Raw genomic sequence first — 15105 nt, 5'->3', positions numbered from 1 at the left:
CAAACACATAGGAGACAGAAGCACTTGGAGGCCTCACACTTTGCTAGAGCCACAAGCCAGCAACTGCTGGAGCCAGAATTTGAGTTCCAGTTTGTGACACCAAGCCCAGATTCTCTCTACTGTATGGACTACTGTCCTGGTGCTTTCCTCAGTGTCAAGGTTGAAGTCACACTGAAAAGAAAAATCAAAACGAGGGCATAAAAAAGATAAAACAAACACAATCTATGCTCTCCTGGGCAAATGCTGCCCTACCAGGGTGCTGCCCCATCTTGGACTCCACCCACACTGGGCTCCACCCTCTCTGGACTCTGCCCTCTCTGGGATCACTCCTCCCTGGGCATTGCCATCCCTGGGCACAACCCTCCCTGGGTTCTCTCTGACCTTGACTCTTCCCTCCCTGGACTCTCCCCTCCCTAGGCTCTTCCCCACCTAGGGACCACCCTCCCTGGGCATTGCCTTTCTTGCCCCACCAGTGTGAGAATCTCTGGTCAGCCTGGCACCTGTAGGGCACTACTCACTTGAGAAGGAGAGGTCTTGTTAGCAGGCCACTAAACACTGGGGCTGTCCCGCTTTCAGAATTCTACCAGAATTGGAAGAGAAGAATCCCTGGTCAGTACTTTTGGGAGTGTGCAGCCTTGTCTTTTTCAAGCCTGGCTTAACTCCCCAGCGCAGGTGGAAGTGGGAGGCCCCGCCCCACTGAACTCAGAAGCTCTTTTTCCCTGTGGGGCACCAAGGCTTTGGTTCCGTACCTGGTTCTTCTGATCTGCTGTCTCTGCCCTGGACGTCAGCTCCTCCTCAGAATCTTCCTTAGATTTCTGCTATGCCTGTCCCTGGGGCCTCTTATTCTGGGCCCCTAAGATAGGCCCGCTTGTACCTGGAAGGCTCCACGCCATCATCTCTGGTGGTCCTTACAGTAGCCCTCAGCGAGGTGGGTTTGCTCCTCTGCAGATGAAGAAGGGAGGTGGAGGAGGCAGTGCTGGGCACAAAGCAGCAGAGCCCGGACCACTGTCACCTCTGGAAGTGCACTCCCTTCCCTGACAGGCCCTGCAGCAGGCCTGGCCTCCAGCTGTGATGGTGCAGAGATGGAGGAGAAGCCAGTAGGACCATGCTGGCCTTTCACCCATAAGGGGCCTGGCTCCAAGAATGCTACAGTGCTCGCAGGCTCAGGTGTGTGGCCTACTAGGTGCTCAGGCTCTGCGCTTGGTTTAATGGTCTGCTGTTGCCATGTTGAAATGTGTAATAAGTTTAAAAGAAGGGGCCCATGTTTTCATTCTGCACTCAGCTCCACCAACGATCGGCCAATTCTAAATGCATGTAGGGGGTGGCATCTTGGTTTCTCAAGTCCCAGAAATACTTGGGAGCTGTTTCAGGCCTCAGGGGTGACTTGGTCCTGGGAAGACAGGAGTCTGAACATTGCTGCTAAGAGCTTGCCCAGGGAGTCCAACAGCCCTGCCTGCCTCCCCAGGTGCAGAGTGAGGAAGCCCTGAGCCTTCTCCAGTGTGTCAGCCAAGGTCAGAGAAACTGCTCATCTCTCAAAGGCCAGCCTGTGACATCCGTGCAGCAGCGCCTTGGGGGAGGGGTCGGAACTGCTGCCACTTCTTCCCTGGCCTTCTCCTGAAGCACCAAGGAAACCATGCCCAAGGCAGGCCACACCTCAAGCTAGCAGGGAACACAGGTGGTTTATGCAGGGTCAGACTGAACAAACCTTCAGAACATTTTTCTTTTCCTTTACAAATTGTAGAATCTGAACCTTGGAAAAGAGCACCTACTCCAGGCAGAAACCTGCACAGCAGTGGCCTCAGCTTCCCTGGAACACTTCTGGCTCAGCCGCCCACCACTCTCCCAGAAAGCCCGGTTCTTGTGAACATGGCCATTTATCAGGAGGATGTTCTCAAGCCTGAGCCAAAATCTGTCTCTCCGCAGCACCCTCCCGTGAGCTTCTGCTCTGACTCCAGGGCCCCCTTGGTCCTGGAGAGCTGTGATATATGAGCCATCTCCCTGGAGGGTAGAGGGGTTTAGGCTTGGGCAGAAATGGACAGGGTTCTAGTCAACCAGGGGCCAGGGGCTGGGTCACTTTCTGGATCAAAGTGAGAAAAATGAAGACAATGAAATATTGTTTGTAAAAGCCAAATACAGTTTCAGGAGTGTTCAAATATCTTCCTACTTTTTATGAAATAATAGAGACAGTAGGTAATAGGTTTGTGGGGTTTATTTTAATAATGTTCAGACTTGGCAAAATAAAATTGTGACAACTCTGCATTGATTTTCAAAATGATTATTTGAGACAGGGTCTCACTCTGTTGCCCAGGCTGGAGTGCAGTAACCTTAGCTCACTATAACCTCTAATTTCTGGGCTCAAACAATCCTCCCACCTCAGCCTCCCAAGTAGCTGGGACTACTACTACTACACAAGTTCTGACTGGAGCCCAGAGGTGGGAAGATGAGGTTAACACAGATGCTAGTCCCACACAGGCATTGGCGCTGGCATGCTCTGAGCCGTCAGTGGAAGGCAGCTGCTCTTACTACTAACCAAAGGAATGAAGATCAGATCAACAAGAAGTTTCTATTAAAGAGCCTCCCAATACTCACACTCTCTGAAAGAGAAATCTTGACTCCAAGTCTGTATCTTAAAAATCAATATTTAATATGGAAAGATTCAGTATATTAATTAAATTAATTTAAAAAATGTTAGCTTTAATTTAGTATAATTTGATGTTAACTGAACATTGCTTTTCATACTGAAAAACAGGAAACTACCTAAAATTACCAACAATAGGAGAATAATTTAATGAACTGTGGTTAGTTCCCTTCCTCTTTCTTCCTGGACCTGATTTGGAGTAAGGTTAAAGAGCATCCAATTTTTCTCCAGCAGTCACTGGGACACATGGCTGAGGGGCAGCAGGAGATAGAAAGAAAACAAGATTGTGTGTGTCTTCAGTTACCCCAGAGACCAGCCTCTTTGCCTCAAACAGCACAGGTTTGAATTGAAGCAGAGCCTGACCAGGAATGACAGCTCCCTCACCCATACCCGCCCTAGACACGTAGCTGGATACACATGTCCACATGGACATACCACACACTACACGTGGACATGTCCACACATGGACACACCATATATAATTTAATATATGACATTATAACTTAATATATTCAATCTTTCCATATTTCATATATTTTTTAAGATAGAACCTCTGAGTCAAGATTCCTCTTTCAAAGAGTATGAGTATTGCAAGACTCTTTAACAGAAACTTCTCACCGATTACATACACATCACCTGTGTGCACACCTGGACACCTCACACATTAACACATGCATGCATGCTTGTGTGTGCATGTATACATATGTGCACCACACATGTGCACACCCACACAGGCTCACACATGCATGCAACAGGACTTTCTGATGCATTAGGCAACTTCTGAAACTACCAAAAGGCTCAGAGGAAACATTCTCTTCTTGGGCAAACTGAGGCAGAAAGAAAGGAAGAGAAGAAAGGGTGTCTGAGGATGCTGTGGTTTACATTCAGGGCCAAAGTCAGATGTAGAAGAGAGAATTTGCTTCAAAGTGTTGTCTGTGTGTGTGCTTAGCCTTATTTATAATTATGGAAAAGCAAATGGAAATGATAACGAGATTCCATTCTATATTCATTAGAGTTGCAAAAATGAAAGCATATAACAATACAGCATATTGCCACTGGTAAAGGGAGGAATGAGCACTATCATCAGTGGCTGGTGGGACTGTCATGGCTTCAGTCATCCTGGAGGACAATTCAGCAGCATCAAATAGAGATGAAACACTTAGAAACTCCATTTATTTACGCCCGTTCTGGAGACATGCTTGCACATGAGCAAACAGGCCCTTCAGAGAGAAACACTGGAGCATCACTTGTAATCATGAAAGGTTGGCCATGGCCTCATAGCGGGTGCCGAGCACCTGCCCAGATCAGGACCCTTTCCCCTGGAATTGCCCTCAATAGCCTATAGGGAGTAACTTGCCCAGGTCTCATCCCGTCCCTGAGGACAACCTCCGTCTGAGAATGGCATAGGGGGCATGAAGGCTTGGTTCTGGCCTCATTTCAGGGTGACTTTGAAGAGACAACCCCACTCCCCTTGGAATTGGCTGAGGTCCGTGGCAGCTGCATCACTCTCAACCTTTCCTTCTCTCTGTGCAGTCCAAGGCCCTCCCCTTCTGACAAGTGCAGCTCCCCAGGGTGCCACCTGCATGCTTCTTGCAGCCAGTCCCATCTCAGTCTGTTTCACTGGAAACCAGAACTGTGACAGACCAAATATCCATCAGTCAGTGAAGAGCTGACTAAAGAGTGATACATGGCTATGGTGACATAATGTAGAGCCATTAAAAATCATCCTAGTTGACGCACACCCGCATGGCTACATGTCAAAAATATAGTGCTGAGCAAAATGAGCAGGTTGCAGAGTGGCATGTGATATCTGGCACGTACATAAAAACCCACAGAGCATCTGTGTTCCAACGATATGCTTATACATAAGGAAGTAGTTCATAAAAGGACCAGAAAGACACACAGCAAATGGCAGGAAGGAGAAGAATGTCAAAAAGACATGTCACTTAATTGATAATGGTCTTTTTTTCTTCTGTGATTTTGTAAAATTCATACATGGAAAAAAGAACGGAAGTGCATGAGCTGGTGTTGAGAGTAGGTGGTTCTAGGTGACTTTGTCCCCCCATTGCACTGACACCTTCATGCCTGATGTCTCTTACTGACCTGTTAGCTCTTAGGAGAGTGTGTAGGCAGAAAGCTAGGGAAGAAAGGTCTCAAAGTCCATCTGCACTCCCAGTCTCCTGGTGTTCTGAACTTGTGCATTGACATTTCTCCTCGGTTGGCGGGAGGTGACATCCCTAGTACTAAGGGCATTTGGAGGTCTCAGCATCAGTAAAATGAAGCTGACCCTGGAAATGACTCTTAGAAGCAACAGACTGTCCCCAGGCCAAACTGGACCGGGCAGTCTGAGGCTCAGCAGTGGACGCAAAATGAAGGGAGACCCAGCTCAAAAGGCATGAAGCTGCAAACATTTCTCAAATCACCGACAATGCCCAAGGTGTGACCACCTCGTGTGAGCCAGGTGGGGAGTGTGTGAGCACCCAGTACCCCCACATCACACTCAAATCCTGGAGGCCATGCTGCACCCCAACCTCTGGCACCTTTTGTGGTCATCTATGTTAGTGCTGGACCATTCTTCTTCCCTTCTCTGGACAATGCTCCCACTAGGCAGTATTTGGGCCACCTCTTCCTCTGGCTCAGTGACCATCGTCCTAGTTTGCCTGGCATGGTTCTGGTTAATGCCTGCTGTTCCTGTGTAACTAGTACTAGGGTACTGGACGATGTTATGCAGTATCCCCAGTCAGGGGGAGCTCAGGAGCCAATAGCAGAGGCCAACTGGAAACAGCAGGGTGGCTGGCAGGGAGCGGAGGGAGGGATGGCCCCTCCTGTGTTCAAATCCTGACCAGGTCACGTACTGGCTGCACAGTCACAGCCAGTGGACGTGGATCACTGGGTTCTTGCTCATCATCCACAAAGTGACACATACACAAATGTTTCCCGGGTTCTCAGGAAGCCTGCACTTCTGTCCTTGCCTGCTTCTCTTTGTGTGTAATGCGCAGGAAAACATTTGAGCCACTGCGTTCTCTGTCACCTAAAACCTTCATTTTGTTCCTCATTCTTTTTTTCCTTCCTCCTCTTCATTGTCTTTCCCACGATCTCCTAGTGCCGTCGGCCTTTCTAGTCATACCTGAGTTGGAAGTTGCCAAGCGCACACCCCCAGGCCCTCCGTCTGCCAGGCAGCCACAGCCTCCCAAAGACAAGCCAAGTGCCCGCAGCTCTCAGGGAAAAGATCCTAACGCCTGTTCATTGCTGGGTTTCAGACACACGCACACTTCTGATGGGCTTAGGAGAAACAGCAGGAAGAAACACAAAGAGAGAGGCCACATCATGGAAGAACTTTCCTAAACGAGGATGGCACCCCACATTGCTGTGACTAAGAGTTCAGGCACAGTGAGAGGAGGAATGTATGCTTTAGAGAAACTCTAGTCATTCACACAATGTGTGTGTCTGCCATCAATGAGATGGTATTTTTTCCTGGAACCTACTTGGAGTTCTGAGAATTCAAGTGCTCCCTAAGCCTGGACTGTTCTCAGAACAGAGAGGCTTAGTATGGGCATAAGAATGGAGTGCCTTGAGGAGCCAGCTTCTGGTCCAAGTGTCGTTTTTATCCTCGAGCTTCATGAGATGTCATTGACAAATAAAATTGCATATATTTATGGTATACGATGTGATGTTTGTGTATACACTGCAAAATGATTGAATCAAGCTAATTAACATATCCATCACCTTACACGTTTTGTGGTGAAAATGTTTAAAATCTACTCTCTTATAATTTTCAAGTATACAATACAGCATTATTAACCACAGTCACTAGGCTACACAGAAGATTTCTGGAATTCATGTATCCTTTGACCAACATTTTCCCATTTCCCTTTCCTGACTCCTCGCCCAGCACCTGATAATCCAGTTTATGTTTAGACTGACTATGCTTCTGGAGAAATCTTTTAACTTCTCCAAGCCTCAGATTCTTCTCCTAAAAAACGGCAACCATACTACCTGTGATGACTGATTTTATGTCAACTTGACTATCCTATGGTGCCAAGCTGTTTGGTGCAGCACTAGTTGAGATGCTGCTGGGAAAGTATTTAGCGGATGTGATATACTTTTGCTACCAGTAGCCTGTACATGAAGCAGATTATCTGCCATAATGTGGGTGGGTCTCATCTAATTAGTTGAAGGCCTGATGAGCAGTTTCCTGAGGAATAAGCAATTCAGCCTCAAGACTACAACAGAGAAACCCTGTCTGAGTTACCAGCCAGCTGCCTGTCCTGTCAAATTTGGTCTCAAGACTACAGCATCGACTCTTGCCTGAATTTGCAGTCTGCTGGGGCTTGCACAACAGATTTCAGACTTTCCAGCTCCCACAATCACATGAACCTATTCTTTAAAATAAACATCTCCGTTTTACATCTCCCCATAAGACTCCTTAAAGGGGGGATGTAAAAGGGAGATGTTTATTTTAAAGAATAGGCTCATGATATCTCTGGATTGTAATGATTAAATGAGAACATGGTGTACAACTGGATTTCCATATGCAAAAGAATAAATTTGCTTCCTTACCTCATAGCATAATCAAAACTTAACTCAAAATAGAACAAGAACCTAAAAATAAGAGCTAAAACTCTTAGAAGAAAACATAGGGGTAAGTCTTTATGAGCCTGGCTTTGGAAAAAGATTCCTAGATATGACATCAAGAGCAATGAAGGCAAAATTACATAAACTGAACTTCATCAAAATGAAAACCTTTTGTGCTTCAAAGGACATCTTCAAGAAAGTGAAAGATTAATCCACAGAGTGAGAGAGAATACTTGCTAATTACATATATGATAGGGGACTTGAATCTAGCATATATAAAAAACTCTTACAACTCAATAATAAAATGATAAATAACCTAATTTTTAAAATAAGCAAATCATCTAAATAGACATTTCTGCAAGGAAGATACACAAATGGCCAATAAGCACATGAAAAGATGCCCAACATCATTAGTCATCAGGCAGTGCAGATCAATGCTGTAATGAGATACCCCTTCACACCCACTGGGATGGCTATGATCAAAAAGTTGGGTAATAATTGTTTGCAAGGTTGTGGAGAAATCAGAACTCACACATTGCTGGTGGGAGTGCAAAATTATACAGTCTCTTTGGAAAACTGGCAGTTCCTCAAAAAGTTAAACATAGAGTTACCATATGACCCAACAATCCCATGCCTAGGCATGTATCCAAGAGAAATGAAAATGTATGTTCACACAAAAACTTATACAGACATTTTTATAGCAGAATTATTCATAATAGCCAAAAGGTGGAAAAAAGACAAATTTGTATCAGTTAATGAATGAATAAACAAAATGTGGCATACGCATAGAACGGAATATTATTCAACCATAAAAAGGAGTGAACTTGAGTCCAGGAGGTCAAGACTGTAGTGAGCCATGGATGAACCTGCAACATGGATGAACCTTGAATACATTTTGCTAAATGAAATAAGCCAGTCACAAAAAGTCACATATTATATGATCCTATTCACATGAAAAATTCCAGAACAGGAAAATCTATAGAAATCGAAAGTAGATGAGTGGTTTCTTAGAGCTGGGAGGCAGGGATGCGGGTGTGGATAGTGGGTAAGAGCTGAAGGTTACAGGGTTTTATTTTGAGGTGATGAAAATGTTCTAATATTACTGATTTTGATAATGGTCATACATTTCTGTGAATACTAAAAATCATTGAATTATGTACTTTAAATGGGTGAATTGTATCTCAAAAAAATCATTTAAAAAAAAAGATTAAACGAGACAATCTTCATGACAGGGTACAAACAGAAGCGGTAAGTATTTTCCAAAGCCATTCTGCCTTTGTCCCAGCTACTCCTTCCCTTTTATGAGTCAAAGCATCTCCTCCAATCCCTCACGGTTAGGCTGTCCTCAGATGCCAGACTCCAGGCTTTTCTTCTCAGAGACAAATCCACCGGTGGGGAAACAGATGCCCCTGTAGACCAAGTCCTCTCTGCAGCAAGGCTCAGGACACACAAGCCCAGGTTTCCAAAGCACAGGACTGTCAGGGCAGCGCCCGGCACAGGGCTTCGTGGATGTGGTGCTCCGCTGAGATGCCTACCTCAGCATCCCTGCTCAGCTTCTAGAAAGTGCCTAGGGTGCTGACGAAGGAGGACACTCAGGGAGGAAGATGACTCCTGCGAGTGCCTGCTAGGGACTTCCTTGCCTTAGACCACCCTGAGCCCCTGGACCAATATTCCCACTTCTTGAATCAGTTCCACATCAGACACATTAGGCAAGAGAGAGAGAAGGCTGCCTCCTGCTGCCTGGCCACGCTTTGCACCCCCTGCTCCCTGCATACTCTGCCTTGTCCAGAAGTCGGCCCTCATGTTGAGCCCACATCCTGATGAGTGGACCCAGCCTCACTCCCTGGACTTTAAGCCAGCCTTAGGCCCTGAGCCCTCCCTGCTCTCAAGCCTCCCTGGTGAACCCTGCTTCCCAAACCCTGCAGTGTCCTGCTCTCAGATTCCCAAGGCTGTGTTCCACTAACTACTCCCAAGTCCCCTGTGTCATCCCACCTAATGGCCTGGATTCCTGAAGGGCACCCGGGGTGCTCTGCCTGTTGGGTTCAGGCTTCACCCCTGCATCTGTCAGTGCGGGGTCCGTCTCCTCCGTCTCCTCTAGACTAATGCCCTGCAGTTACTGGAGACACAGCCTTGCCACAGCCACAGGGGTCCTAGTCCCTGCTGGAGCCTCTCTCCCCACCCCACCTCCTGCTACAAGTCCGTGCCTGGGATTACGACACAAACAGGAACCAAAGCTCAAGGGAGTGTGTGTGGAATCCCCTCTCCCTTTAGCAGGTCCATGTCTCCTCAGCTCTGTGCTCTTGAGCAACTTCTGTGCTCTCCCTGAGCCCCAGCTTCCTCATCCCCAAAGCAGAAGGAGCAGTGGCTTAGGAGAAATGGCCTGGGTGGGGAGTGATGAAGGCATCATCCATAAACATGGCACATGCCCTGCAGATTCAGGCAGCAGGGACCCGACTCTGATCTTGGGTCGCTAGCTTTGTGGTCTTACCTTCCTGTTAAACAGTGTCATTCATGCATTCTCTCCAGATGCAGATTGCTTCCTCATTTCTTTGTGCAAATCAATCCTTCCAAACCGCCTAAGGCCCTGCCCTCCTGTGTTCAGTCTCTAGGATATCTCTGGCCGAAATTTACTCTAACTGTCTGAAAACTTGAATTTCTGTCCTCACTGCACAGAAAAGGTGTCGCGCAGGGAGGGGCAGGACAGCCATGTGCTTCCGAGGGGCTTCCATCCTGCAGAGAAGGGGCTTCTATCCTTCCACCCAACCACTGTGTGAGTGATGAGCCCCTGGTGATGGGAACTTGGTCACAATTCTGAACCCATTACACACCTCAGAACTCATTCAGGTTCAAAGGCCCTGGGCTCCGCTGCCTGACACACAGCACCCCCTGGAGGCAGCAGTGGGTAATGCACCCTCATGATTCCAGCTGCTGCCTTATATCAGGCAAGTGATGTCATCTTTGAGGCTGTGAATACTTTCTAATATAGATCATTAACAGCTGGAATAATCTATGTTCTTATACTTCAGTTATCGTTTTCCTCTGATGACACACATTGTGAAATGCTCAGTCGAAAAGTAGGAATAAGGTATAAGCACAACCAGCCCTCCTCTCATGCTTAGCGCAATACTTATCAGCCCCTCAAGTACTTGAAATAATATCAATTCCATACAAACTTCTCCCAGCAAATAGAAACAGGGAGGAATAGGAAGAGAAAAAATTACTTTCCAACACTTTTATGAGGTAGACGTTATCTTGATACCAAAACCAAAAGAAAAGAAAACTTGAGAGCAGTATTCCTTATAACCATGCAAAAGCCCTCAACAGAATACCAGTACATTAAATCCAGGAACATATTCAAAGGCTAATACATCATGAACAAGTGAGATTTAACCCATAAATGAGTGGCTGCTTTGAGATTAGAAAACCAGTCAATATGATTAACTATGTTAACAAACTAAAGAAGAAAAAGCATCATGTTAGTAGATGCATCTGACTATATTCAAAACTCATTCATGATTTTTAAAAAATTCTCAAATTACTAGGAATCTAAAAGAATTTTCAACGGATAAAGAGCATCTACCAAAAAAAATCTACAGCTAACTTTATACTTAATGGTAAACTGGATGTTTTCCCCCTAAGATCATGAACAAGGCACTGGAGACCCTAGCAAGGGCAATAAGGCAAGAATAAAAAATAGCATCCTCGTGGCAGGCGCCTGTAGTCCCAGCTACTCCAGAGGCTGAGGCAGGAGAATGGCGTGAACCCGGGAGGCGGAGCTTGCAGTGAGCCGAGATCATGCCACTGCACTCTAGCCTGGGCAACAGAGCGAGACTCTGTCTCAAAAAAAAAAAAATAGCATCCATAAGTTGTCAATCAAGAAATGCAACATAAACATCCCTTTAGAAAATTCCAAGGAATCTTCCAAATGTATACTAGAATAAATGAAGGAGTTTAGCAAGTTGTAAAATATATGATCAAAACATCATGAATAACTGGACATTAAAATTTAAAGAAAAAAGTGCCATTTACAATAGCACCAAAAAAAAAAACCCCACAAAATACATGGGTATAAACCTAGCAAAATATTTGCATGATCTATATAGTGAAACCACACAACACTTATAAATAAATCAAAGAAGCCCTAAGTAAGTAAAGAGATATAACATATTCATGGGTTGGAAGACTCAGTATTGTTAAGAGGTAAATTGTCTGCAAACTCATCTATACATTCAACTCAATCCCAATCAATAATCTGATTGTAAAGTCAATGATTTGAATCAAAAATGTTTATGGATAATCAAAGGAACTAGAATAGCCAAAATAATTTTGATAAACAATAACAAAGTTGGTAGACTCAGATTACATAATTTCAAGACATATTATAAACTGTAGTAAACAAGAGAGTGTGATGTGGGTAGAAAACAGACAAATAGATGAACGCAGTGGAACAGACTGTGTAGAAATAGGCCCACACAGATGCGATCAATTGCTTTTTTATCAAGATGCCAATACAATTCACTAGAACAAGGAAAGTCTTTTCAACAACTAGCGTGGGCTCAACTGGATATCTAATTAACTGAAAACAGACCATAGATTCACGTGAAACCTAATGCTGTGGAAATTCTAGAACAAAATACTAAAGGAAAGATTTTGTGGCCTTGAGATCAGCAAAGATTTCTTAGCTGTGTCACTAAAAGCATGAATCGTAAAGGGAAAAAAATGATAAATTTGGATTCATCAAAGAAAAACTTTTAATCTTCAAAAGACACTGTTGACAGCATGAAAAGACAAAGCATGGACTGGAAGAAAATATTTGCAACACATATGTCAGGCAAAAGACTTACATCCAGAACATAAAAATAACTTGTAGTTTATCAATAATAAGACAAACAACTGCCTCCCTTCCCGAACAAATGAGCAAAAGATTTGAACATCGATTTCACCATAGAAGACATACAAGTGGCCAATGAATACATAATAAGATGCTCAACGCCATTAATTGTTAAGCAAATACAAATTAAAATCACAATGAGATGCCACAACATACCTATTTGAATGGCTAAAATTTAAATGTCTCCCCTTACCAATTGTTGCCACTGATGTGGAGGAACTGGCAGTCTCTTGCTGCTGGTAGAAATTTAAATTTTGGAAAACAGTTGAGTCGTTTCTTAAAATGTTAAATATACATTCCTATCCTAGGTATTATATTACTCCAGCAAAAAGAAAGACATACATCCACACGAAGACTTGCACTCAAATATCCATATCAGCTTTCTTTTTTTTTTTTTTTTAAACAGTCGTGCTCTGTAGTCCAGGCTGGAGTGCAGTAGCGCAATCTTGGCTCACTGCAACCTCTGCCTCCTGGGTTCAAGCAATTCTCCTGCCTCAGCCTCCCAAGTAGCTGGGATTACAGGCATCTGCCACCATGCCTAGCTAATTTTTGTATTTTTAGTAGAGACTGGGTTTCACCTTGTCAGTCAGGCTGGTCTTGAACTCCTGAACTCAGGTGATCTGCCCACCTCAGCCTCCCAAAGTGCTGGGATTACAGCCGTGAGCCACCACACCTGGCTCATATCAGCTTTCTTTGTAATATTCATCACTGGAAGCAACCTGAAGGGCTATCGACAGGTGCATGGATAACAAATTGTGGTCCATCTGTGCAATGGAAGGCTACTCAGCCAACAAAATAAATGAACTATTGGTACAGTCAACAATCTGGGTGAATCCCACAATCATTATGCTGGGCAAAAGAAAACAGATAAAAAAATACACATGTATCATTTCTTTTATAGCAAATTCTAGAAGCTACAAGCTAATCTATAGTGTTGGCAGCAAGTAAATCCATGTTTGTCTGGATATGGGAATGCAAAGGGGACAGGGGAACAAAGGGGCACCAGGAAAACTTGAGGGCGACAGCAATATATGTTGCCCAGGTGGTGGCGAGAGTTTCGGGGGGGGGTATGCATTGTCAAAACTGACTAAATGATACACTTCAAATAGGTTCATTATATGTTAATTATACATCAATTAAGTAGTGAAAAAAAGGATGTACTTATTAGATAATTTAAAGGTACTGAAGAAATACAATAAAGAAAACAAACAAGTGTATATGCCCTTTGACTCAGCAAGCCCAGGTTTGGGAATTTATCCACAAACAAAAAAGCACCTTAGGCCCTTAAGAACATGTTTTCAAAAACATTTATCACAATATCGCTGAAACAATACTGAGGCAAAACAGAGACAACTTAAAATATGCCTCACAAAGGGAACAGATCAGTAAATCATCAAGAACTACTACAGGTTGAGTATCCCTTATCTGAAAGTTTTGGAGAAAGAAGTGTTTTAGATTTCAGATTCTTTTTGGATTTTGGAATATCTGTATGTACATAATGAGATATCTTGGGAGTGGGACCCTAGTCTAAATACAGTATTTATGCCTCATGTATGCCTTATGCACATAGTCTAAAGGTAACTATATCAATATTTTAAATATTTTTTTGCATGAAACAAAGTTGGTGTTAAGTACTTACGTGTGAAATTTTCCACTTGTGGTGTTGTGTTGGTGCTCAAAAAGTTTTAGGTTTTGGAGCATTTCAGATTTCAGATTTTTAGATTCGGGATCCCCAGACTATATGTAGCCATTAAAAGGATGAATTTAATGGGTATACTTCAACTAGGAAGGATGTTTGTGTTGTATGTTTAAGTGAGCAAAACAAAATGCAAATTATCGTCTATGCTAATAAAGGGCTGACAATAGGATGGACAAATGGATGGTGTGCCCATAGATGTGTGGATGGATCTCTCCTGTATGTGCACCTCCCTGCATGTACACAGAGATAGGTGACAATGGCTAGATATTCAATGCTGATTATTTGTTACTAAAGGAGGCTGGATTTTAAAAGCTTTAGGAAAGGTTTGTTTGCACATTTCTACAAAAATGAGTATGTTTTACTCCTCTGATTTAAGAAAAAAGTAAAATGAAAATACATTAAAATGAATAAAAAGTCAAGGTTCAATTTGCTTTGAAGTGCATTTAAAAATGTGTTGGTTTGCAGGGGAGGGGAGGCTTGCAGGGTACAGGAGGCTAGTGATGCGGAGCTGAGATGAGAAAGGGGTAATAAAATGTCTGTGGTAGAATCTAGGGAGGCAGCCATTAAACTAAGATGGCTCTAACGCCCTGATTTCCTACAAGAGCAAATTGAAACCTAACTCAGACTCATTTACTGTAAGCAGCTAATTTAAAAGAAACCGAAGCTTAAGTCCAGCCAATCACTGACGGCCAACTGGACATCAGTTGCATGGTCTTGAACTTTCCACCAGGATGTTCCAAATCATGCAAGGGCCGAAACGCTAAGCAACCAAAGCATCTGTAATATTTATTCCGCTTCTGCCTTCACCCTGTGGAAGCCTCCCCTTGTGCTCCCTTGCAGAGCTCCAAACCACCTCTTCCTTAGTAAGGAAGGGTGTCACGGCCTCACACATGGGCATGGCACCTGCGCTGGGGCTCACCCGTCTCATGAGGCCGTGTGTCCCACAATGCTTCCTGAGGGTGGGGTGGCCATGAGTGAGAGCGCTCGCCTCTGTCCTATTCCTGTTGCAGAGGAGGAAGAAGTCTGGGGCTCTGTTTGCTCAGGGTAGACTGAGGCCCAGACCAGCTTCCTGTCTCCACACCCTGACTCCAAACCCTCACTGTGACCCCACGGGAAAGCATATTCCCAAATGTAACTGCGACGCCGCAGCCCAGGACTGCTGATTGAATGAACTGCTGATTAGGACACTATCTACAACCGCCCCTCCAAAACCACCACGGAGATCTGGACCTTACCGGATTCATGGATCGCTGTCTGCTCAGATAAGTTCTTTAAAATGTGAACATGTCAAAGTATTTCTTT

This window comes from Pongo pygmaeus, chromosome 8, assembly GCF_028885625.2.
Source record: "Pongo pygmaeus isolate AG05252 chromosome 8, NHGRI_mPonPyg2-v2.0_pri, whole genome shotgun sequence".
Taxonomy (NCBI): domain Eukaryota; kingdom Metazoa; phylum Chordata; class Mammalia; order Primates; family Hominidae; genus Pongo; species Pongo pygmaeus.
Note: the sequence above shows the minus strand (reverse complement) of the source record.